This window comes from Bacillus rossius, assembly GCF_032445375.1.
Source record: "Bacillus rossius redtenbacheri isolate Brsri chromosome 4 unlocalized genomic scaffold, Brsri_v3 Brsri_v3_scf4_2, whole genome shotgun sequence".
Classification (NCBI taxonomy): Eukaryota; Metazoa; Arthropoda; class Insecta; order Phasmatodea; family Bacillidae; genus Bacillus; species Bacillus rossius.
In genome coordinates, this window is record NW_026962011.1 from 10465081 (window position 1) to 10492737 (window position 27657).

Below are 27657 nucleotides of genomic sequence, written 5' to 3' on the forward strand. Positions count from 1 at the left end.
GTTGTACGTTGCGTGCTCGAGAATCGGGAAACCATCGGTGCTACTCGTTTTCTCTCCGGTACATTACAAAGCATTGTAATAAATTTTTGTCGAAATTAATTGCATTTTATTTCATTTATTATTACTGTAAATGGGATATTTAGTCTCTTTTTTTCCCATTAGTATAGCAGTGCGAAGTTGGGTCGAGCAGCTAGTATATTATATATAAAATTATATTGTTCTATTACAATATTCGCTAAAAACACCTACACATTGAGTTGAGGCCATTAAGCTACTGACTCAAACACAACTTCACACCATGTTGCACTCAACGAGGTCCCTTTCATCTGAGGTGAGAAATTTACATTTCAGCTTTTCAATGTTTGTAACAGTCGTTTAAAATTACGCACCTTGCGATAATCAAACTTTTTTCTTCATGTGATACGTACAGATGTACAGTATTTAAATGAAAGTACGTGACTTGACAACACCAACATCCAAAAAACGTCCCCCCCCCCCCCATGTTTTAATAGTTTTGTATGAAATTAGGTCGCAATCACTACTGTTACTCAATGGCCAATTCTACTAAGCAAATCTAAAACATAATCAAAGTAGAGTTGAAGTGATTATTTCATAGGCCAATCACCACAATTTGAGAATTTAGACTGACCTATCATGAACCAACCACTGCAATTCAAATTTGTTTACGTTTACTTACCAATTGAGCTGCTTGGTGACGTTATTTCTCTCGTTTCTCTGTGTTTAGAAATTGAGCTCGAATGACATGAGTGTTCATAATTTTCTTGCCTTATTTCTTCGGAAGGGGGGGGGGGGTTTGAACCCCCAAAACACACCCCCTGGGTACGCCTATGATACACGCACTGGAACTGAAAACGTGTGGTACACGTATTTATTATCAAAATATTTGGGTCCACGATATTGCACAACACTACTCTTGGTTGATAATTTGGACATAATTGATACCCGATATTACACGACACTACTCTTGATTAATTATGATTGTCTCTCCCTAAGGCAGTCCGTTAGAAGGGCGAGTTCGTTAGTTGTCCTGGAATCGGCCAGGTCCGTAATATGACTGACCTTAAGGCAGAAATTACAACGGCAGTGTTAAGCTCTGCACCGTAAAAAAAACCGACCCGCGGTCGCATGGGGAATTGACGTTAAGTACTATATTTACCAGAGTGAATAATCGGTGAGTTATTAAATTGAAGGTCCCCCACGGAACGAACACACGAACACATCCTTCCCGGGCCGCGAGCTGATCTGGACTGCTGGAGTGGGCTTTAGCCCTGGTGGTGGGCGGCGTTGTTTGATTTTTTTGGGTCTTGCGGAGGGGGGGGGGGGGAAACTGTTCCGCCGCACTCCAAACCACGAGTGAAGAAAATAAATTACCGTTATTTGTTTTTTATTTGAAAACTTACTTGTTAATTGCACATGACCCTTGTTTGAATATTAATGATTATATTATATGCATTATGAAGTTTTTAAGAAAGCTTTAGTTTAAGTAATTGAACAAATATTATTTAAAAAGATGAGTCAACTCAAAGAATACTGACTATTTGTTAAAAACAATGGTTATGTTTATGTTTGTGGGTTTGTTCTGGATATTTCTTCAGCACCTTGTTTCTTACTTAAATTGAGGATCTAGGCTGCGATGAGAATTAAGGGCGTTCATTAAACACTGTGTCCGGAGGGGGCTAACACTCGTGCTCTACGACGCACATTTCTTATCATGTGTTAATTTAAGGGGATGGCTTGATGGGCTTTATCCGTGAATTATTATCGGTTGTTTGCATCAGGTGCAGTTCGGTGTTAATATTTATTCACTGGGAGAACTTGCATATCTACTCCTCGTTTGACCCGGGTTGAGTTTGCGAGGTGTGCGTTCCACCAGCGGGTGCCAATACTGATGGGTCGAGGCCGGGTTTAATGACCTCCGGTCGGTACGACGTCAATGCAACTTTTTACCCAAATTATCAATTTTTAAAATGTAGCTAACCTAAACTATGGACTCGTTAAAAAGGTAATAATATGGAAACTATCAGCAATATCGCATTGGCATTTCGTAGAGTTATCAGAAATAATGCAAGGAAGTAAACCAATATTTTTCATAATTTTTTTTTATATCCTTGGTGCCCATCTACACGATATTTATTTAAAGTAGAGAGTTACTGCAGGATTTGATGCACTGGAATGAATTGCTTGGTAAAAAAAAACACTAATGCATTATTTTTATTAATGGAGCGAAAAACATGCAACACTACAAGTAGTTTAACGACTACTTATAACTTTTTTGTATTATCTATATATCAAGTAACTAACTCATTTTGAACATTGTGCTTGTCAGTTTAAATGTAGGCCACACTAGGCTGAGGTACATAATATTTTTCTGCAAAAAATCTACATGCTGCAAGTGTTTAAGAAATGCAGGAAATAATGTAGGAACTGCATTCTCCTTTAATGTGAATTGCTTCATACTTCTCTCAATAATATCAGGTTAAAATAAACAGAACACAATCTGTCAGTTGATGCCTTTCCAGTTTTCCCTTCGAACAGTTCGTATTCATTGTCTGTTAAAATATATGCATCCAAAGAAAATCCGTAAAAATATTTAACCGTATTTAAATACATTTAAACGAATTCAGGAATACATACTTCAAATGTGAAGTCATTTAATGGTTCAGATTCACTACAAATGTAGCATTTGCCGTCCGCCGCGGTCTCGTGTTCGAGATCGGGCGCAGGTCCTTGCGGGGTGGTTGGCTTTCTTAGAGATTTCTGTTCCGGGAGGGCGCCAGGCTAGCTCGGTGTCTAACCGTGTGATGGTCGTGGGTTCGTTGCCCCAGCGTGGTCCGCTAGAACCGTCGGCGTTGATGGAATTTGTTTTCTGATTAGGTTGGGTTGTTTAGGTTAATTTACATACACTGTTCTGGTTGTTCTACGGGTCGCATGTCGCGCACGGGGGGTGCGGGGTGGACTTTTTATTGTTCACGATTGACACTAGTTCATTACATTGGGCGCGAGGTTTACTCGGCGGTACATGACTGCCAATGAGGCGTCGGAACACGTAGAAGTTTTGACTACACTATTATTACAATTACACTTGATAAAACGGCACTCTGTGGTGCTTTTACGTACACGATTGCACTGCACACGTTATCTGAGAGGGACACCTGCGTGCCTTTACGTGCGTTTACTTAAGTCCTCACGCCAGTTGCAGTCGAGGGAGAGCGTTCGATTAGCATCGGCTAATCTCGTAATCTGTAACTTGCGACGCGCGGGCCCACTTGTGCGGACCGCGGCTCGCTATTAAATTAAAAACACGTTTGAGCTTGAATGTAGCCTGTGCCTGTGCACTGGGCGATTAAATAAAGTTCTGGGGTGGCGGGAGACGGCCCGTACCGTATATTGCACGGCCCCACGTAATGCTTTGTGGGGGGGCGTGTTAAATTGACGCGGCTGGGTTAGGCCCTACACCGGAAAAGGACCGGGTGCACACGGGGAGTATTAAAAAAAAGGTTTTGGTTGTGACTATAATTACCAGATGGACGTTCGGTGAAACAAAGAGATGCTGGCTCCCCGTGGGACGTGCGTCCATCCCGGTCCGCGAGTCGCGCTGTACTGGCTTGCAGCCCAGGCGCGAGGGGTGGGGTGAGCTCCCTGTCGCGCCAGAGTTTCTAAAGTTCCGTTATTCGTAAAAATCTATATAATTAACTAATTTTAAGTGGCTCTATATTATAATAAAACTAAATGATTAACTTAATCTCTATATATGTTTTAGAATTGACATTTAATAAGTTTGTCTAAAATAAGTTTGAATATTAGAGTCAAGCTGGAGACTGTCTGTTTCTTGAAAACTACTCCAGTGGCGAACGATAATGCTAATTTGGGGTGGTTTGAATTACGTCACACGTTCCACTACTGAATTTAGGCTGAAGGCCGCAAGGGTTGCACTCACAGCTGTTTTAGTAGAAAACTACACGTGAGTGACCCGGGCACTCCTACGTCGCACTTTATTAATTAGAGGCTTTTGTTTGTTTTTGATTACGTTATTATTGTATGGGGAATTTTGTAGGCACGGGGAGTGCATTGCATGCGTAATTAAAATGGTTCGCTATTCTCTACCTTGGGCTGCGGTCCGCTCACTTGACTCGGGTGGGCCATGGCTAGGGGTGCTTTCCGTTAGCAGAGCCGAGTACTGGCGGGTGCAGGTCGGGCTTTGGGGTGGTCTTCGGCCGTACAATGTCACATTGATGTGGTTTTTTTTTTAAAATATAATTAGTCTGTATTTTGACATTTAAATTAAAAAGTTTATTCAAACCACATAGCTGGGCTGATTTACATATTTCAATAACAATATCTGTCTTGCATATTCAATACATTATTTACTACACAAATAAGTGATATCGTCAATAATTAGTGTATTATTGGGGTCACAGCAGATGCTTTCTACTCCATGATAAAAATGTTTGCTTTTTCGTTATCTAACAGTAATTGGTTTGGATTCTTCCTGCATTAGAACCTGCAATTTAGGTTACTCATGTATTCCAACAAAATTTTTATTTCTACTTTACCCGAATATCTTGGAATTCCGTACTATTTTTCCTACGTAATTAATTTGTTGTAGAATATTGTTTTGTTTTGCTATTGTGCCCTATGTTCGTTTCAGTATTTCGTGAAAGGCGTTTTAAATCTTTCCTTAATATAATATTTACTTTATTTTATTTTAAAAAAATGTTAATTTTTACTGCAGGTACTATGAAAAATTATTGGTAAATTTTTCTGTTAATATCCAATTAACGTTGAAAATAAATTTGTGGTAATTAAATTTTTCTTTTTTTTTTCCGTTTTTCTACGGTTTTCTTACGAACGATAACTGTCAAAGGGTCAAAGCTTAGTTTTTGTTATGTTGATACGTACTGTAATTTTTGTTATTATTTGAGTTGGAAGAATTAGTACGACGCCATATTGTTGTGATTAAAATTTGCTCGGGATTATGGTTTTTTTTTGTCCTTGTTAAGAGCTAGAATTGAAGGAATTTGAAGTATTGAAGAATGTTTCTTTGTAGCGAATGAAATTTTGGGCTGATTAGTGTTCTAAGTTTTGTTTTTTGTAAGTATGATAATAGTTAAACTTGACAATAAGTAGGATTTTTGTTTCAAGAATGTCTCGCATTAAAACATTTAAATTAACTTATTTTCTTAGTATGTAAGTTATTAAAAACTATAAATGAGTATTTGGGTATTGCTATTCGTATGCAAATATTTATTTTGTATTAATGATTGAACTTAATTTAAATTACTTCAGGTGTGAGTTTGTGAATAACTTGGTTGATGCCAAAAACTTATATTGTGAGCCATTTTAGTCTAAAGTTAGATGTGGGGTTGGAAAAAAAATCTTATTGTTTCTATAGTTTTTATAGCCGGAACGTAATTTTTAGATTTACAGTGCAGCTGTTCCGAAATCTATATGTACTTGGGTAAGTGAATTCGACCAACACTTTTGCTGCAGGTTCGTCACTACATAAGTTGGTAAATATGTAGTTGGGCGGTATTTGCGGAAAAAAAAATTTAAAAATCCGAAAATCCCTTTATTCTATGCTCTTTAACTTCCTCTTTTCAATAAAAGCGGCGGAGGTAGTAAATTCCAAATACTTTAGGAGATATTGAATTTTTAAATTTCATCACAATTATAGCAGTGCGTTCATGTGGCTTTCACCATTGTTTCTTGTTTACGAGCATCTATTTTTTTATTGGATAATGATGTCACGTGATTGTTCGTGATAGGCCAGAATTCAAATTAACCAATACGTGATTATTTACTTAATTTATTGTTTAAAACGGTGTTTAATTACCGCCTCCAACTTAGGCGAGTTTCTAACGTTTCTAATTTTAAAGATTTATTTGTTATTGTTGCGCAAGTAATAAGTAACAAAAAAAATTTATGTGAGTCTTTTCTGTTCATCCTTTGTCCCAGTTTGTTAGGTCAGGTCAGTTACATTATAAATACTTTAAAACTAAAGAACCATTGAAATAATTTAATATTATTTCTAATGTACGCTTAGTTTCAAAGTATTTATAAAGTAACTGACCTAACCTAATCGACCATTTTCATTAATTAGGCATTCACAAAAACACGGCAAAATAAAAAAATGGTGACGGTCGAATGATAAACACAGGTCTTATGCAAAATAAGAACGGCGATATCTCCTAAAGTATTTGGAATTTCTTATCTCCGCCGCTTTTAATGAAAAGAGGAAGTTGAAGAGCATCTAATAAAGGTATTTTCGGACTTTTAACATTTTTTTTCGCAAATACCGCTCAACTACATATGATGAAATTTAAAAATTCGATATCTCCTAAAGTATTTTGAATTTCTTACCTCCGCCGCTTTTAATGAAAAGAGGAAGTTGAAGAGCGTCTAATAAAGGTATTTTCAGATTTTTAACATTATTTTCCGCAAATACCGCCCAACTACATATTTACCCATAAGTTGAACAGATCTGGGGGTTTATTCTAAGTTTCTCGGAAAAGAGTTCCCGATCATGATGCCACGATAATCGGAAGCTTTCTACAATATGGTATTCTAAGTTACTTTCATCAACTTGGAACCTTTCGATTCTCGGAAGCCAACGATCGTTATGTTTCGAGTATACAATTGCAGTCGAAAAATCTTTGCCGATCGGGAATTAGCAGCCAGTTGAAATCATGGCGGATGCACGATTTATGTGTACACAAATAGTTAAACATTGTCGAAAATAGTACATTTTTGGGCTTGATTTATTTTCACGATATTTTACGTAGGTGTCAATTGTGTTTAATATTTTGTTAAAGGAAATGTTTTCCCAGTAGGATTGAATATGTATGATTTTGGAGCGTTATTCAAGTAGTTGACCTAACAGTCACGAGAGGGCAGCAGGGCTTGCGGGAGTGCCAGGCAGTAGCGCGCGCTGCGGCGAGTAGGACTACAACAACACTTAATCGGAATTAAGTTTCGCGTCCATTACCGTTTCCCGAGTGGTAACAGTAATTACTGAAGATATGTGTATTTTTATTATGTATAAAATATTGATCCATAATACATATACAAATATCTTCAGTAATTACTGTTACCACTCAGGAAACGGTAATAGACGCGAAACTTAATTCCGATAAAGTGTTGTAGTAGTCCTACCGGCCGCTGAGCGCTACTGCCTCATACTTCGACAAGCCCTGCCATCTCGTGACTGTTAGGCCAACTGACTTTTATCCGTATACATATCACAATGCCGTTTTATAGAATGATTTGATATAACGTATATAAGTAAAAGAAATGCATTCCGTTTTTTTTTTTTTTTAGTTTTGCCTTCTTTCGGATGAGTCCTTACCATGGTTACCGCTTTAAGTTACAATCAAAGAAATTGAAAAATTACATAATGTAAGCAGTGCTCCAGATACATAATAACTAAGTGAGAATGTAAAGACGTTCTTTCTATAATAACAATATGATAACGAAGATTTTATGCAAGTAAATTAAAAAATAACCCAACTTTAATGATACATATTCATAAATTATTCGCCTGTTTCAGATATCAAAAGTTTCAACAATAATTCAGCGTGTGTATTTTGTTACAGTCGTGAAATTCGATGAAAATTTTCTCCGCAAGAATTCGGGGTGCTCCTCCATAAAATAAAGCAACATTTTAATTTGCCTCTCACTCACACGAGATCGCCGAGCAGCCATTATTTCAATAATACAATGACCGACCACGTGCAAACAACTCTAAACATTTCACACCAAATATCCCGTAAAAATAATTTAAGAAATAAGCATGTTTTCGCCAGGGTTGGGTAATGACGTGTAGAATATTAATATACTACATACGTGTAGAAAATGTAGAATATACGCTGAATATGTAGAATATTCATAAATAAATGAAAATCTACCTTTCAGGTAGTTGGAATATTCTTTAAGGGTATTCCAAGTATCCATTATTAAGCACACTAGCTCTGAAACTGCTAAATATTCCTGCATCTTCAGCACAGTTGGAGAGAGTATTTAGTAACTGGTCTTTCTTTCATTGTCCGTTGAGGAACCGACTAACCTTTAAACTTTCCAAGAAGTTGTTGCACGTCTACCACACGCTAAAACTGCATGATGTTGCTTCTGATGAATATTGAGAAATTCTAAAGACTATACATAATGCAATCTATCTATATGTATATATAGTATGTGATTTCGGTTAAGTATCACTAGATGAAACATAGTGTGTTTGTTCCTTCATGAATACTTTCAATTTATTATTACAAAGTTATAAGTAAATTTGACAACCAATCGTATCATGTTAATTTATGTACGCAAAGACACTCATTAAAAGAAGGCTGTAAAAAGATGAGTATTATACATGTAAACAATGTAGAATATTCAATATTTTACATTACATATTCTCCAGTGGAATAAACATGTAGAATATACATATTCTACGCTGTATATTCTACTGACCCAACCATGGTTTTCGCTTGCTCGAACACTTTTAAAATTACTTAAGATTTTTATAAATACTTTTATCAACATTGAAACATCTGGAAAGTATATTGTCTTATAAACTCTGTGTTTTTATTTATAAATTTGTTAGAAATATGAAGTGTTTTTTGGTGTTATGTTGCAGTTTTCAAATCTCATCTTCGCTGCCAGAAAAATTGTGGAGGGGGAAATCGTAACCCGAACTTTGCCAAGATAGTTAGGCCTCGGAACGATACCGCGTTTAGAATAGCAATTTCAGTACCTTTCGATTACGATCGTTTGGAACCGTGTTTTGCCGATCGGCCAAAGAGCTATATGTCGGAATCGATATCGAAATGTTCCGATAGAAAACGCTGGAAACTTAGAATAAACCCCCTGTACGACTTATGGTTGGTAAAATTCTTACGCCACAGCTTTTCTTCAAATAATATAAATATCCAATTTTTTTTTCAGTACCACAGAAATTCCTCTGTTTTCCTTTAAAACTGTGTTTGTAAATACCTACTGGCTGTAGAGAAGTTACTGTTTATTGGTTGCATTAGGTATTCTGTGCAGCGACACGACGGTTGCCACTGTGATTTGCATAGCAACTTGGGAAACCTAAGATTTCCAAAGATCCATTCCGAGGTTATATCAGTTCTCACGTTCACTGAAGAAATGCACTGTTGTGAATCTTAGAATTTGCCATATGGGTCTTTGTATGTATGTTTTGGAATACTTTAGTCAATGGAGGCATTATATTAATATTGAAAATACAGTAGAGCATCCCTCAACCGTAATTCCCACAAACGGAACTCCAGATATCCGGAACTAATTTTCCAAAAAAAATAAAACATTACAAAACATCTCCAAAACATTTCCGCACTGGAACGAGGCGTTTTTGGTTTTGCCTGACTGTACATGTCTTGTAGGCGCGCACGCGCACGTCTGTCAGAGAGCTAACTATAGCCAGTCTTTCCCGTGCATTGCGTAAATACACTGCTGGTTTTCGTGTCTGACGTGAATTACTATAAAGGTGTTTATGCTATAAGTAGTTTTATTGTTTCACTATGTCAAGTAAACTGAAAATTCTGGCTGGCCCGAGAGTATGTACACCGACTCCCACTACACACGCTGACACACGTGATAGCGAGTAACATTTTCTTCCAATGTGTGATGCTTTCAGTTTGTAGACATAATTTAGTGTACAAATATGTATTATGTATATATTTATACGTTAATATATGGTTAAACAGTCTACATTTACCTGTATTTCTCTATCTCTGTGTTTTTAAACGAGATGCTTGAAGTGTTATTCTTGTGTATGTGAAATGTAAACTGTGCGTGGCAGTGACTATACACTCTCCAGGAAGTGTGAATCACTAGCACGTCAACACAGAAGTAACAACACTGCAGCTGTAGTCCTACTACCTCCCCCGAACCCTCTTCTTCATCCTCTTCGCTCACGCACGCACCCACCCACAGAGAAAAGAAACACATGCCTGCCAGCTTGCTTAAATGAAAGTCATTCAACCGGCCCATAGGCCGGCCCTACCGCAACTCCCCTTACCCGGAATTTTCCCATAACCGGAATAGACCTCCCCCCAATGATTTCGGTTGAGGGGTGCTCTACTGTAGTTGAAATTCTGAGGTAAAAACATTAAAAACTTGTGTCATTCCATTCCAGATCATCCAGGGGTGTCCACCCCATTATTTCATTTTTGGATGAAATTTGATACATAGGTATTTTCAGACAAATATAAGAACTGGCATATTTTATTTTTGGAATTTTTACTCTAGTTTGGAGTTAAAAGCCCTTCAAAGTTTCCCTCTGTTTGGTGGAATTTTTTTCATCTGCAGCCAAATTAGAGTGATATTTCTTGCTTCAGCTTACATTTGTATTAACAGTTATTAATGTAGAATCGTGAAATTCATCATACTTATTCAGAATTTTACTTAGATTTCTTAAATCACTTTTAAAATGTAATTAAATGCCCAGAAATACACACAATTTATGTTAGAAGTGGAAAAAATGAATTACTAAAAATTGTAAACATCAGTTCAGTAATCCTATTATAATTTTTTATATTAATCTTTACAATCTCGGGCTAGAAAGAACTCAAATTTTCTACAAAATGGTGAAATAAAATTTGTGGATATTTACCTTCTCACCCCCCCTCCCCCCTTGAAGAAATGTTTGAGTGGATAGAGTATTACAAGTTCTTACATTTGTATGAAGATACCATGTACCAAATTTAATCCAGATCTAAGACGGTGGGGTGGACAATGTGTATCATGGCTGGATGATCTGGCATGGAATGAGCCACTAGAAAATAATATTGAACTGAAAATTATTAATATCGCTGTGTTTTAATTGTAGCATTCTCATTGTTTTTCCTTCAATAATAAATTTAATTTTCAAGTAACCACAAGGCCTTTCACAACTACCAAGTTTCACAGACTTTAGCTGGAATAGAAAAGAGTTTACTTTGCAACAATAAATTCATTTTCACAATTTTACATGTTTTAAAATGTCATTAGTCATAGATATTTTGAAAACTTTGGAAGGCAAATAAAATTAAGTGACTGACTTTCTAAAAAGAAATTCAAACTGTATGAAGTAAGTAGCTAGTTGCATTGCCTTTTAAAACTAAAAAGTTTCAGGTATGTAATTAATTTGATTCTTCTTATTGGTAGGCTTACAGTAAAAAAAAAAAAAAATTAATTTATATATATAATTGTGTGGAAAGTATGAAACATATATATTTTTATTTGTGAAAGCTAAGCATTTCAAGAACTTTAAAAATTTAACAATGTGTAATGTAAATTAAAAAAAAATTAATTTTTGTGAGGGTTACAATAAGAAAGCCCATAGCAGTTTTGAGCATTTCTATTGCTATGGTTAATTATATTTAGTGATTTTTTTACCCCACAGTTTATTTTCTTTGTAGCTATCCCACTTTTGAATTTCAAACGTACAGTAATAATTTTTTTAACTTATTTTGTAAGATATATTTAACAATTAATATCACTCATAAACACAATTTTAAATTTTATAATTCCACAGTCAGTGTGGTAAGAAAATTTAGCATGTATGCAAGTGTTTTATGTGTTTACCCTAAAATGCAAAGTGGTCTAGATGTAGGTAAACCATAAATATAAACTGGCAGGCCATTCGAAAGAGAACAAAATTAATAATATGTATAATGATTTATCTCATCATTTTTGTAAACAATACTGTTTACTCTTTATGCAATAAAACATTTGGTAGACCTATTAACCCCTTAACATATTAACCCGAGTATATTCGTTTTTTTACATTTGGCACGTAATTATTAACCCGAGTTTACTCGTTCGACTAACAAAAACGTGCGTGTGATTATATTATTTCGAGTTTTCTCGAATGAGTTACATGAGCTCTCGCTAGATGTCGTGGTAGGTATTTTCAGCCTTTGAAACAGACTTCCAGTAGTTTTATGTTACCCACTAGATGTCAGGGCAGATTTGATCCATCACGGTAGCCTACTTACACGCGTTCGCCGTTTGTGTTTGAAAAATTGTACATTAGATGTCTCTAATAGTACTATTATGAATTTATGATGTTCCCGCCAATGTTTATATATTTTAGCTGAGGTGTCAACATTACTGTAATGTGAATAATAGAAATTGTTCAAAATGAGTGATTCCGACAGTGAAGGAAGCGACGTGAGTGATCTTGATAAATTGGGATCTGATAGTAGCGACAATTATAATGACATTTCAAGCTCAGAAGAATCAGGTAGTGAAGAGATATCTGGCAGAATGTGGTGTGAGATAAACTGTAGTGTGCCAACTATCTCTCCTCCAAGATACCCATTTACAGGTAAACCAGGCGTCAATGTAAATGTAAATGTTGATGATAATTTTCTTCGTTATTTTCTCTTATTTTTTGATAATGATTTGGCTGAACTCATAGCTACAGAAACGAACCGTTTTGCATCACAGTACATTCAAACACATCCTCAAACAAAATGGAAACCAACAAACAAAGAGGAAATCTATGTTTTTCTTGCATTAGTTGTGGCTCAAAGCATAGTCAAAAAACCTACATATCAAATGTACTGGGCTAAGAACCCAATATTTGACACACCATTTTTTAGGAAAACCATGCCATTTCGCAGATTTGTTCAGCTGAAACAGTTTCTTCATTTTGTGGATAATGAGTCATATGATGCAGCCACCCATCCAAACCCTAAACTGAACAAAATATGGCCTATATATATTCATTTGCAAAATAAATTTTCTGAACTTTACACTCCAGAAAAAGATGTCACAGTAGATGAAAGCCTTATGTTATATAAAGGGCGTCTAGGTTGGAAACAGTACTTACCTCTCAAAAGGGCGTGGTTCGGAATAAAGTCATTCATGTTATGTGAATCGTCAAGTGGATATGTATATTCCTTCGTAATTTACACCGGACGAGGAACCAATTTTGATGATGAATACAAAGGCTTGCCAATGTCGTCACAAGTAGTTATGTCATTAGTGAAACCTCTTCTTGGGAAAGGTTATTGTGTCATTACTGACAATTTTTATACCTCACCACAGCTATCAGATATGTTGCTATCACATCGAACCGATTCTTATGGGACTGTGAAAACGACAAGAAAAGAAATGCCACCAGAATTGCGGAAACAAAAATTGCCGAAAGGCAGTGTCATGGCTTTCCAAAGAGGGAAGCTATTGGCATTGAAGTGGATGGACAAAAAACCAGTCACAATGTTGTCTACAATCCACAATTCTGAAATGAAAAGTGTTACAATCTATGGACAACAGCACATAAAACCACAAGTTGTGTTAGATTACAACAGTACAATGGGAGGTGTGGACATTGTTGACCAGCGCACAACAGACTATGTAGTACCCAGGAAGAGGGGGAAAAAATACTATAAGAAGATTTTTTTCCATTTAGTGGACCTAGCAATATGGAATTCATTTTTGTTATATTCAAAGTTGGGAGGGAAGCAGTCACATTTGGAGTACAGAGAGGCTGTTGTCAAAAATTTGATTGAACAGTTTCACAAGCCAACAATGTCGCCAGGACGAGGTAGGCCTGGAAAATCAACGAATCCACTGAGAATGACTGAACGTCACTTTCCAGCTACGATCCCTCCAACTGACAAAAAAAGCAATCCTACACGCCAGTGTGCAATGTGCAGCAGGGTGACAGATGCACGGGGGAAAAAAATAAGGCGTGAAACACGGTACATGTGTGAAGACTGTGGTGTGCCACTGTGTGTAGTGCCGTGCTTCAGAGTTTATCATACAACAGCAGACATTTAGGCAGAAATTAGTTAGGCTTACAGTCAGAGTGAAATGCATTCAAGAATAACTTCACAAATGTCAATACAGACTCGTGACATTATTCAGCTACTGTATTCAAATAAACATTCTTTTATTTATTGTGCTGTGAAAAAAACTGAATGTCTCACATAAAAACTTTGTTTTTTGTAAAGAATGACATCCTTGACATTACAATGATTTTTTTTTTTGTATTTGTGAATGTTCAGCTATTGCAATTAGTGTATACTGTACAAACCTTGTGAGGTAAATTTTTATACGAAGATCTATTCGGACTGACAACATTTACATATCATATGTACATATTTTGTTTTTCATGTTATTCAGGCAATTTTATAAAAGTAGATGTAATTTTGTAAAAGAAATATGGTATGTTGCAAAAGTTATTTCATTGGTTTCTATGTAAGCTTATACTATATCTGGCTAATGTTATAAATATTTTTAGTAATCTTAGTGAATATTAGCACTGACGAGTATACACGGGTTAGTAAACCAGTGTCCATTCAAAATGACATGATGGTGTGATAAATGTGAAATTTTAATGTATTTTGTGTGGTATGTCCATTTGCATATTGAATAGGTAAAATATATTGCTGCACAAATGTGATTTTCAGATAACTACTTTTGAGAAATAATTCTAACCATGCTGAACATTACTAATGTTTTTATAATAACTTCCAATTTGTGTTAAATGTTTTTATCTAAATATTTATCTATTTAATTATATTCCATAAATATTTATAATGTATTTACATATATTTCAGCAATGACGAGTATACTCGGGTTAGTAAAACAGTGTGCATTAAAAATTACATAATTTTGTAAAAAATGTAAAAACGTATGTTTTACATGTGGTACGTTTATTTGCATATTAAAAACAATAGATTACTGCAAAAAAACCAATTTTAAAAAATGTTTTTTTTAAACACATATATCTAGCCATAATATATATGTTAAGGGGTTAATCTTAAAATGTCAGAGAGAAATAACTAAAAAAATATTTTGTTTATTTAGCCCTAAAATTGATTTTTTGAAATATAGTTTACTTGAAAATTATGGAAACTGAATGTTTTTGGTACTGAATTTAATTAGAAAATAATTTTTGTCACATAGTTCTTATTAAATAGATACTAGGATCATATTTTGTTACGTATACACAAGTAGGCATATAGTTGCATAATCTCCAAAAGTATGTACTAGAATAAGGAAATCAAGTTTATTTTTAATTTTATTTGCGCCTCCTTTTTTTTATTGTCGACGTAGGTTAAGGCGATTGGTGCATGGAAAATATTACGACAAAACTAATATAACTGTACATATTTATTTTTGATGCTTCTTTTTAAGACATAATATACCTAGGATATTTTTAATAAACTTTTTTTTACTGAGTTATGTCATTTTAAATGCATTTATTTTTATTCCAAGCCAGAATTATTTAGAAAACACATAATTATGTTAAACTTAAGTATAGTTCAAGAAACGAGTGTACAAATAGGTTTCTGCACCTATAAAAATAAGAAAAAAATTTTTTCATCATCAAAATTACAGTTTAATATTGACAATTTCCATTGATCACTGCTGGACTACTTCAGGAGCGATTTAAAGAATAAATTTAAATGAAAATGAAAACATAATTGGCAGAACACTATTGAGTTATGTATATATTTTCATATCCTTTTGTTTTTGATACGATCCGACTCAAAACACGCCCTCTGGAGTGACAGTTCTAGTGCTGCGTGTAAAACTCTCGCCGCCGGGAAGAATGTCCCCGCGACGTGGCGCAAAGGGGCGGCGCTTGTCGGAACCAGGTGGTCCGGCGGAGCTCCAGCCGGCTGGCGCTGCCTGCGGGAGGGGAGGGGGAAGAATGGGGTGTAGAGGGAGGACGAGAGAGGAGGCCGAAGAAACTAAGGGTCTGTCAAGGTCGCGCTTCATAGTGGAGTTTATCTTCGCTCAAGCAAGGAAATTGTCTCTGTAGAGAAAAATTTGTACAGCGAAATTCTTTTTAGCGGTTATGTTTTGACTTGAAGTTAAATATTGACACGGTGATTATTCTTTGTGGTGGTTGTTTACACATATGAATAAATTTTTACCCTCCAGATTAATATGTTTTGACAGCATAGAACATCAGTTGTGTATTCCGGTTAGTTAGGGTATGCTATATGCACACTAGAATGACAGATCTAAATTTAACCAAAAAATAGATTTTATATTTATTAAAATTTATTTAGAACATCAAACCAACACTAGGCTATTCCATTTATATGAAATAAAAAAAAAAATTGGAAATGTTAGCTAGCGATGCCAGAATGTCGGGCACACTAATTACAAATGTCCTTTTGTAATATTACATTGCACAGAACACGGAAACACTAATACTTCAAGTGTTTGTTTACAGTTTTATTATTCTGTGCTACGTTATTTAAATTTATATGTTTAATTTATTTTGGGTTTTGAACTATATTTCTGACATTGTTAGAGACGTTTGGGCTTTTCTCTATGTAATTATTAAGTAAATGCGGCTTTGGGAATTACTTTTTTCACGGCCAGAAATTGCCCGAGGTTTCGGCGGAACTTTCAAAAGTTACGCTACTAAAAAGAAGCTTGGTTTTGGCCGTTTTGGTGCGTGCAGCTCCGCGTCAGGACGTTCCTGACGCGGGCCTACTATATGTTATGTTACGTGTGCGGTAATAATAGTATGTATAAAAAGGTTATCATCAGACTACTGATTGTATGTTAAGTTGCGAACGGGAATACGCGATTTTAAAGTTATTAACGTCAGAAGATATCATTAGTCCAGGTATAGCCATTTTGTTATTTCTCTATCACTAACGCTGTACTGACGCCCTGCAACTTTTTAACATTGCCGATTGATATTATTACTTTGTTGATGTTGCTGGGATAAACTTAAACCAGGCGCTATTAAATATTATATTTACTAAATTAATTAGCCTCTCAGTATTATTAATGGCACGATCATATGAACATACAATGCACAACTATCTTAGTGGTCTTGAGTCTATAGGTCTTATGTTTTATCGGACAATTGATTTAATTTATGATTTAGTGAATTTTTCGAACCGTAAATCCATTTTTAACTCTACGTGAAACATTGACATTTGCGAAGTCGTGCCCATGTACCTGGCAACGATAGTTAAAAAAAATTGGAGTGATATTTTGGTCAAATGGAATTACTGTATTGAGGGATACGTGGTATTTGTTTATTCGTGTGTAAGTAATAAATCAGTCTTAAAATCAGTTAATTATTTTGTCTTCCTATTTCGTATTCTAATTTAGATAAATATCAGATAAGCATGTGTTACTTGTATCACGACATCAAGATATTATTTATCAGTAATTAATATTTCATTTTATTTTTTTGTTAACTAATGTGCATAGGGCAGTGCACTAGACATCACTACCTGTGTGTAGTGTTGCGTTACACTTTTTAATGCATTAGAGTTCACGTAAAATGATAAATCCAAAATTTCGTTTAAAAGAATAAATATCAGCGATCAATTTAATTAATGTCCAGTATAACTCAGTCAGTAAAACATTCGGAAATATGTATAGGACCTGTTAACCTAAATATTTGTTAACAGTTAAACTGAACTAAGATGTGTTAGAGTGGTTTTTTCTCTCTCCGTATATTAGAGGTATGGGACATCAAAATACGCATCTGTCGCCCATTTACTTTAAATACAGAATTATAAACTACATATTGTGAAAACATTCTGCAGCAGTTTTTGCTGAACGGAAAAACACGGATGAGAAGACAGACGAAATGTGTTTGGTAAGTGATGTTTCGTCAAATGAAATGGAACAGGACAGTGCTTATCAGAATGAAATTACAGAACTACTTTTGTGCAAGGAAATGTATTTTACAAAGACATTTCAAGAGAAATCACCTTTAAATGAAATAGATCTTGCTGACATGGAAGAAATAGACTTAGATTTAGAGGCCAGGCCCCTTTCAAGTGACGAAATTTCTCTTGAAGGGCTGAAATATGTTTCTTGCTATATAGCTCACCGTTTCAGAAATAAATATCCTGACCTTGGCACTACGGATTTTAATTTGGAGGACGATAGCTGGATACATGTACAATCAAAGGGTAACTTAAAATGTCCCACTAATGAATTTTTTGAATTAATAAAGATAGCTGAAATGTGTTTTGATAATATTCATGGCAACAATTTGTGCAAAAAAGAGCGGATTTTTGAATCACTGACTAAAATTATTTGCGGAACTACTGAAAATAAATATCCAGAAGAAGATATATGCTGTTTTGTGAGGACAAGAACGTATATGCATATCAAGTATTTGAACATGAAATATTTTAACGAACAAGACCAAAAATGCAAAGAAAGAAATAAGATGAGGAAAACTAACTACCCTCTAAGATTTTTCAGTGTGATAGTGTCCACTTTCCTTCACCATAATATGTATGTTCATAATTTATTTACGATGTTTTTTAACTACTATATTTAAGAAAAGCATTTATTGTGAATATCGCAGCAATTATGTAGGGCTTGAGGTATTTATTGTATTCCAAATATTGAGTATGTAATTTTTATTGCCTTTATTAAAAATAATATATACGCTAACGATGTAACAAAATTGCGATATTTTTGTATTGCTATTGCAATTTCGTTTCTTGTAAACATTATTGTAGACTTTTTCATACTGAAATTAAATTTGCTATAGAGTTGTGAGGTAGGATGATAAGTGTGATTATCTCTGTGCTCTATTTCATAAAACTCGACAGGCGTGTCATATGCGACAATTATGTCAAAATTTACAAATATGTCAATTTGTAATTACAAGTGTACGTTTCATATAAAAAGAGGTTGACAGGCAAAGAATCTTAAATAGCTACAATTAAAAACAACTGTCTCATAGACACGACCGTATGTGACAATTAATTGTAGGTCAATTTTTTTTTTGATGTGGCCAAAAACAATCGCCCGCGGTTATGTGTATGTCAAAACATTAGTTGGCTTTCAAGTGGTGCGTGCGATAATCGAACCCTGCCATACCTTTGCATTTAGAGAACTATCAATTTGTACCACAACAAAGTAAGCAGTAAAATATTTATGCGACATATATAACCTTCACACATACAGTACAATGAACAGTGTGGATAAGATAAGTATTTTAAACCTCATTTGTGAGGGAAAGGAGGTGGTGTTTGGAAGATTTTCATGCTGTTTGACACATGAACAGAAAATGAACACATGGAAACGCGTAACTGAAAAAGCGAAAGCCATCGGAGCCTTTACAAGAAATTGGATGGAAGTATTATATCTTAGGGATACTACATGGCAAAACTGGCGCAAGAGAACAATTTTAAGTACAGATTGTATGTGTACCAGATTATTAAGTTAGGTACCAATGGACACAGAGGCATGTTAATCATGTGAATAATTTTTAGGTATAGCTACTCATCGTATACCGGCTAAAATATTGATAATAGAAGCAAGGTGTATTAATGAAATTGCGTCTTTTGTTACGAAAAGTTGTCGCGAGAGACAAAAAGAGCATGTTACAGATGTTTATTTTTTCGATTTTCGGAGATTTTCTAAGTCCCACAAGCAAAATAAATGTATGGACTTGTAATTCGTACACAGATACTAACCTAACATAACCTAAATCAACCTAACATCACATAATGTAACCTAACCAAAAGTAACCAAACCTTAACAAACCTAACGTAAGCATACATAATCTGATGTAAATAAACCTATGTTAGGTTGGGTTAAGTTAGGTTATGTTTGGTGATGTTATGTTAGGTTAGTCTCTGTGTACAAATTACATGTAACATTTAGCTTGTTTTGATTGTGGAACAGAAAATCTACGAAAATCGGAAAAAAATAAACATGTGCCACATGCACGTTTTTACAGGCGACTCATTTTCGTAACAAAAGAGGTATTTTTCTTTAATAAATCTTGCTTATATTATCAATAGTTTAGCTGATATTCAAAGCGTAGGTAGTCTTAACAATTACCTTCATGTGTTTGCAACAAGTAGCCGCTAGTATAGTATAACACTTAATATTTAGCCTCAGTAGTCTAATTAATATGGTTTAAGAAATAAAAAAAAAATTTCAGCTTTTGTATCTGCCTGTGCTAGTAATGGAACACGCCTTTGTGATATAGGATGCATATTATAATTCAATTACTAAAACCTAAATCTTTTTCATGCCCAGGAGAAAAAAGATAACAGAACAAAGACGGGAAGTGCAGGTGGGAAGAAATATATTTATGACGAGGCAGATCATATTATCATTGACATTATTGGAAAAGAATCACCTGTTCTTGAAGGAATAATGGCTCCTGAATCTTCTGGGACTGACATTGCTGCAATTACATTCGCATATCACGAGGATTTAGGAAATCAGATTGGAGAAGTTATCATAAATAATGCAGATGGTGTTGCTGAACCAACGTGTTAAAATGCATCTGACAATTTGAGCGGTACTTATCAAACACCATCTGCAAGCACGGGTGGCAACTAGTGATGGGTCGTTCGTGAACGATTCGTTCAAAAAGAACGAATCTTTGAGAGAACGAAATCTTGCGATTCGTTCGCGATGTAAAGAACCGGCTCTTTGAGAGCCGGTACCTTGAAAGATTCGGAAGAACGAAAACGCGGAGAGAACGAGAGAACGAGATGAGAGAACCGGCCACGCGCCCGGTCTGATTCGTTCGTGAAATGATTCATGACGTCAGGAGTCTGAAGAATTAGTAATCACAGCGTGCGCATGTTCACAAGAGCAAACGATAACTGATCAAATAAAATAGTGTAACATGAAAAGTATCTATACCTGAAAATGTCAACTGTTAAGTAGTGGTTTAAAATTGCTTTTTCACATTCACATACACAAATTTGGAAATAAAAAACAAAAAAAAACTATGAATTAAAAATAACAGGGAAAGTAACTACAAATGTTCAAACTTACCATTTTTGGGTTAATTAATGTACTTCATTTGTTTCTCTTCATATTGAATCGCAGTAGTAGTATTAAATTTTTGTCTTTTTTTCTCTAAATGTGTTGGTCTACATGTAAACACTTTACTGTCACTAGAGTGTAAATAGCCTATATATTAATATTTGTAACTTAAAAAGTAATAAAATATAAATAATCTTGTTTCATATACGCAACTGTGATTCACTGGCTACGGAAAGCAATGTTCAAATTCAAATACAAAAACACGTACCTAATACTCTAAAGGATGAACGAGTTACGACACCTGATAAAAGAGCCAGATCCCATACACAGAAAAGAACGAATTGACCGAGATGAACGAATCGTTCTGAACGAATCTTTTCACGGAACTGATCCAAAAGAACCGATTCGGTCAAAAGAACTGTTCTGCCCATCACTAGTGGCAACACAAGGGAAAAAACATAAACTCTGCAAAGAAGGAATATGAATTGTTAAGAAGAAAAAAAATTAAACTGCAAACGTTATTACTGGTACAGAAACTCGAAACAGCAAAACGAGAAACATTTTAAAATGGATCTAGAGTTACTGAAAATGGAAAAAGAAGCAGGCCTTGCGCCATCTGAATTAACAGCCACCCATCCAAACCCTAAACTGAACAAAATATGGCCTATATATATTCATTTGCAAAATAAATTTTCTGAACTTTACACTCCAGAAAAAGATGTCACAGTAGATGAAAGCCTTATGTTATATAAAGGGCGTCTAGGTTGGAAACAGTACTTACCTCTCAAAAGGGCGTGGTTCGGAATAAAGTCATTCATGTTATGTGAATCGTCAAGTGGATATGTATATTCCTTCGTAATTTACACCGGACGAGGAACCAATTTTGATGATGAATACAAAGGCTTGCCAATGTCGTCACAAGTAGTTATGTCATTAGTGAAACCTCTTCTTGGGAAAGGTTATTGTGTCATTACTGACAATTTTTATACCTCACCACAGCTATCAGATATGTTGCTATCACATCGAACCGATTCTTATGGGACTGTGAAAACGACAAGAAAAGAAATGCCACCAGAATTGCGGAAACAAAAATTGCCGAAAGGCAGTGTCATGGCTTTCCAAAGAGGGAAGCTATTGGCATTGAAGTGGATGGACAAAAAACCAGTCACAATGTTGTCTACAATCCACAATTCTGAAATGAAAAGTGTTACAATCTATGGACAACAGCACATAAAACCACAAGTTGTGTTAGATTACAACAGTACAATGGGAGGTGTGGACATTGTTGACCAGCGCACAACAGACTATGTAGTACCCAGGAAGAGGGGGAAAAAATACTATAAGAAGATTTTTTTCCATTTAGTGGACCTAGCAATATGGAATTCATTTTTGTTATATTCAAAGTTGGGAGGGAAGCAGTCACATTTGGAGTACAGAGAGGCTGTTGTCAAAAATTTGATTGAACAGTTTCACAAGCCAACAATGTCGCCAGGACGAGGTAGGCCTGGAAAATCAACGAATCCACTGAGAATGACTGAACGTCACTTTCCAGCTACGATCCCTCCAACTGACATAAAAAGCAATCCTACACGCCAGTGTGCAATGTGCAGCAGGGTGACAGATGCACGGGGGAAAAAAATAAGGCGTGAAACACGGTACATGTGTGAAGACTGTGGTGTGCCACTGTGTGTAGTGCCGTGCTTCAGAGTTTATCATACAACAGCAGACATTTAGGCAGAAATTAGTTAGGCTTACAGTCAGAGTGAAATGCATTCAAGAATAACTTCACAAATGTCAATACAGACTCGTGACATTATTCAGCTACTGTATTCAAATAAACATTCTTTTATTTATTGTGCTGTGAAAAAAACTGAATGTCTCACATAAAAACTTTGTTTTTTGTAAAGAATGACATCCTTGACATTACAATGATTTTTTTTTTTGTATTTGTGAATGTTCAGCTATTGCAATTAGTGTATACTGTACAAACCTTGTGAGGTAAATTTTTATACGAAGATCTATTCGGACTGACAACATTTACATATCATATGTACATATTTTGTTTTTCATGTTATTCAGGCAATTTTATAAAAGTAGATGTAATTTTGTAAAAGAAATATGGTATGTTGCAAAAGTTATTTCATTGGTTTCTATGTAAGCTTATACTATATCTGGCTAATGTTATAAATATTTTTAGTAATCTTAGTGAATATTAGCACTGACGAGTATACACGGGTTAGTAAACCAGTGTCCATTCAAAATGACATGATGGTGTGATAAATGTGAAATTTTAATGTATTTTGTGTGGTATGTCCATTTGCATATTGAATAGGTAAAATATATTGCTGCACAAATGTGATTTTCAGATAACTACTTTTGAGAAATAATTCTAACCATGCTGAACATTACTAATGTTTTTATAATAACTTCCAATTTGTGTTAAATGTTTTTATCTAAATATTTATCTATTTAATTATATTCCATAAATATTTATAATGTATTTACATATATTTCAGCAATGACGAGTATACTCGGGTTAGTAAAACAGTGTGCATTAAAAATTACATAATTTTGTAAAAAATGTAAAAACGTATGTTTTACATGTGGTACGTTTATTTGCATATTAAAAACAATAGATTACTGCAAAAAAACCAATTTTAAAAAATGTTTTTTTTAAACACATATATCTAGCCATAATATATATGTTAAGGGGTTAATCTTAAAATGTCAGAGAGAAATAACTAAAAAAATATTTTGTTTATTTAGCCCTAAAATTGATTTTTTGAAATATAGTTTACTTGAAAATTATGGAAACTGAATGTTTTTGGTACTGAATTTAATTAGAAAATAATTTTTGTCACATAGTTCTTATTAAATAGATACTAGGATCATATTTTGTTACGTATACACAAGTAGGCATATAGTTGCATAATCTCCAAAAGTATGTACTAGAATAAGGAAATCAAGTTTATTTTTAATTTTATTTGCGCCTCCTTTTTTTTATTGTCGACGTAGGTTAAGGCGATTGGTGCATGGAAAATATTACGACAAAACTAATATAACTGTACATATTTATTTTTGATGCTTCTTTTTAAGACATAATATACCTAGGATATTTTTAATAAACTTTTTTTTACTGAGTTATGTCATTTTAAATGCATTTATTTTTATTCCAAGCCAGAATTATTTAGAAAACACATAATTATGTTAAACTTAAGTATAGTTCAAGAAACGAGTGTACAAATAGGTTTCTGCACCTATAAAAATAAGAAAAAAATTTTTTCATCATCAAAATTACAGTTTAATATTGACAATTTCCATTGATCACTGCTGGACTACTTCAGGAGCGATTTAAAGAATAAATTTAAATGAAAATGAAAACATAATTGGCAGAACACTATTGAGTTATGTATATATTTTCATATCCTTTTGTTTTTGATACGATCCGACTCAAAACACGCCCTCTGGAGTGACAGTTCTAGTGCTGCGTGTAAAACTCTCGCCGCCGGGAAGAATGTCCCCGCGACGTGGCGCAAAGGGGCGGCGCTTGTCGGAACCAGGTGGTCCGGCGGAGCTCCAGCCGGCTGGCGCTGCCTGCGGGAGGGGAGGGGGAAGAATGGGGTGTAGAGGGAGGACGAGAGAGGAGGCCGAAGAAACTAAGGGTCTGTCAAGGTCGCGCTTCATAGTGGAGTTTATCTTCGCTCAAGCAAGGAAATTGTCTCTAGAGAAAAATTTGTACAGCGAAATTCTTTTTAGCGGTTATGTTTTGACTTGAAGTTGAATATTGACACGGTGATTATTCTTTGTGGTGGTTGTTTACACATATGAATAAATTTTTACCCTCCAGATTAATATGTTTGACAGCATAGAACATCAGTTGTGTATTCCGGTTAGTTAGGGTATGCTATATGCACACTAGAATGACAGATCTAAATTTAACCAAAAAATAGATTTTATATTTATTAAAATTTATTTAGAACATCAAACCAACACTAGGCTATTCCATTTATATGAAATAAAAAAAAAAATTGGAAATGTTAGCTAGCGATGCCAGAATGTCGGGCACACTAATTACAAATGTCCTTTTGTAATATTACATTGCACAGAACACGGAAACACTAATACTTCAAGTGTTTGTTTACAGTTTTATTATTCTGTGCTACGTTATTTAAATTTATATGTTTAATTTATTTTGGGTTTTGAACTATATTTCTGACATTGTTAGAGACGTTTGGGCTTTTCTCTATGTAATTATTAAGTAAATGCGGCTTTGGGAATTACTTTTTTCACGGCCAGAAATTGCCCGAGGTTTCGGCGGAACTTTCAAAAGTTACGCTACTAAAAAGAAGCTTGGTTTTGGCCGTTTTGGTGCGTGCAGCTCCGCGTCAGGACGTTCCTGACGCGGGCCTACTATATGTTATGTTACGTGTGCGGTAATAATAGTATGTATAAAAAGGTTATCATCAGACTACTGATTGTATGTTAAGTTGCGAACGGGAATACGCGATTTTAAAGTTATTAACGTCAGAAGATATCATTAGTCCAGGTATAGCCATTTTGTTATTTCTCTATCACTAACGCTGTACTGACGCCCTGCAACTTTTTAACATTGCCGATTGATATTATTACTTTGTTGATGTTGCTGGGATAAACTTAAACCAGGCGCTATTAAATATTATATTTACTAAATTAATTAGCCTCTCAGTATTATTAATGGCACGATCATATGAACATACAATGCACAACTATCTTAGTGGTCTTGAGTCTATAGGTCTTATGTTTTATCGGACAATTGATTTAATTTATGATTTAGTGAATTTTTCGAACCGTAAATCCATTTTTAACTCTACGTGAAACATTGACATTTGCGAAGTCGTGCCCATGTACCTGGCAACGATAGTTAAAAAAAATTGGAGTGATATTTTGGTCAAATGGAATTACTGTATTGAGGGATACGTGGTATTTGTTTATTCGTGTGTAAGTAATAAATCAGTCTTAAAATCAGTTAATTATTTTGTCTTCCTATTTCGTATTCTAATTTAGATAAATATCAGATAAGCATGTGTTACTTGTATCACGACATCAAGATATTATTTATCAGTAATTAATATTTCATTTTATTTTTTTGTTAACTAATGTGCATAGGGCAGTGCACTAGACATCACTACCTGTGTGTAGTGTTGCGTTACACTTTTTAATGCATTAGAGTTCACGTAAAATGATAAATCCAAAATTTCGTTTAAAAGAATAAATATCAGCGATCAATTTAATTAATGTCCAGTATAACTCAGTCAGTAAAACATTCGGAAATATGTATAGGACCTGTTAACCTAAATATTTGTTAACAGTTAAACTGAACTAAGATGTGTTAGAGTGGTTTTTTCTCTCTCCGTATATTAGAGGTATGGGACATCAAAATACGCATCTGTCGCCCATTTACTTTAAATACAGAATTATAAACTACATATTGTGAAAACATTCTGCAGCAGTTTTTGCTGAACGGAAAAACACGGATGAGAAGACAGACGAAATGTGTTTGGTAAGTGATGTTTCGTCAAATGAAATGGAACAGGACAGTGCTTATCAGAATGAAATTACAGAACTACTTTTGTGCAAGGAAATGTATTTTACAAAGACATTTCAAGAGAAATCACCTTTAAATGAAATAGATCTTGCTGACATGGAAGAAATAGACTTAGATTTAGAGGCCAGGCCCCTTTCAAGTGACGAAATTTCTCTTGAAGGGCTGAAATATGTTTCTTGCTATATAGCTCACCGTTTCAGAAATAAATATCCTGACCTTGGCACTACGGATTTTAATTTGGAGGACGATAGCTGGATACATGTACAATCAAAGGGTAACTTAAAATGTCCCACTAATGAATTTTTTGAATTAATAAAGATAGCTGAAATGTGTTTTGATAATATTCATGGCAACAATTTGTGCAAAAAAGAGCGGATTTTTGAATCACTGACTAAAATTATTTGCGGAACTACTGAAAATAAATATCCAGAAGAAGATATATGCTGTTTTGTGAGGACAAGAACGTATATGCATATCAAGTATTTGAACATGAAATATTTTAACGAACAAGACCAAAAATGCAAAGAAAGAAATAAGATGAGGAAAACTAACTACCCTCTAAGATTTTTCAGTGTGATAGTGTCCACTTTCCTTCACCATAATATGTATGTTCATAATTTATTTACGATGTTTTTTAACTACTATATTTAAGAAAAGCATTTATTGTGAATATCGCAGCAATTATGTAGGGCTTGAGGTATTTATTGTATTCCAAATATTGAGTATGTAATTTTTATTGCCTTTATTAAAAATAATATATACGCTAACGATGTAACAAAATTGCGATATTTTTGTATTGCTATTGCAATTTCGTTTCTTGTAAACATTATTGTAGACTTTTTCATACTGAAATTAAATTTGCTATAGAGTTGTGAGGTAGGATGATAAGTGTGATTATCTCTGTGCTCTATTTCATAAAACTCGACAGGCGTGTCATATGCGACAATTATGTCAAAATTTACAAATATGTCAATTTGTAATTACAAGTGTACGTTTCATATAAAAAGAGGTTGACGGGCAAAGAATCTTAAATAGCTACAATTAAAAACAACTGTCTCATAGACACGACCGTATGTGACAATTAATTGTAGGTCAATTTTTTTTTTTATGTGGCCAAAAACAATCGCCCGCGGTTATGTGTATGTCAAAACATTAGTTGGCTTTCAAGTGGTGCGTGCGATAATCGAACCCTGCCATACCTTTGCATTTAGAGAACTATCAATTTGTACCACAACAAAGTAAGCAGTAAAATATTTATGCGACATATATAACCTTCACACATACAGTACAATGAACAGTGTGGA

At 34.7% G+C, this 27657-nt stretch overlaps 1 protein-coding gene across 2 annotated transcripts in view; it reads left to right on the forward strand.

The window, feature by feature from the left end:
* Positions 1-4886: 4886 nt before the first annotated feature.
* The window catches only part of LOC134541911 (nuclear pore complex protein Nup98-Nup96), a 182432-nt gene continuing 159661 nt past the window's right edge, over positions 4887-27657 (forward strand). The window contains exon 1 of one of the 2 annotated variants that reach the window (XM_063385654.1): positions 4887-5112. The gene's annotated coding sequence lies outside the window, so the exon portion shown is untranslated. The remainder of the gene's footprint in view (positions 5113-27657) is intronic. The other variant, XM_063385655.1, reaches the window with a different exon arrangement.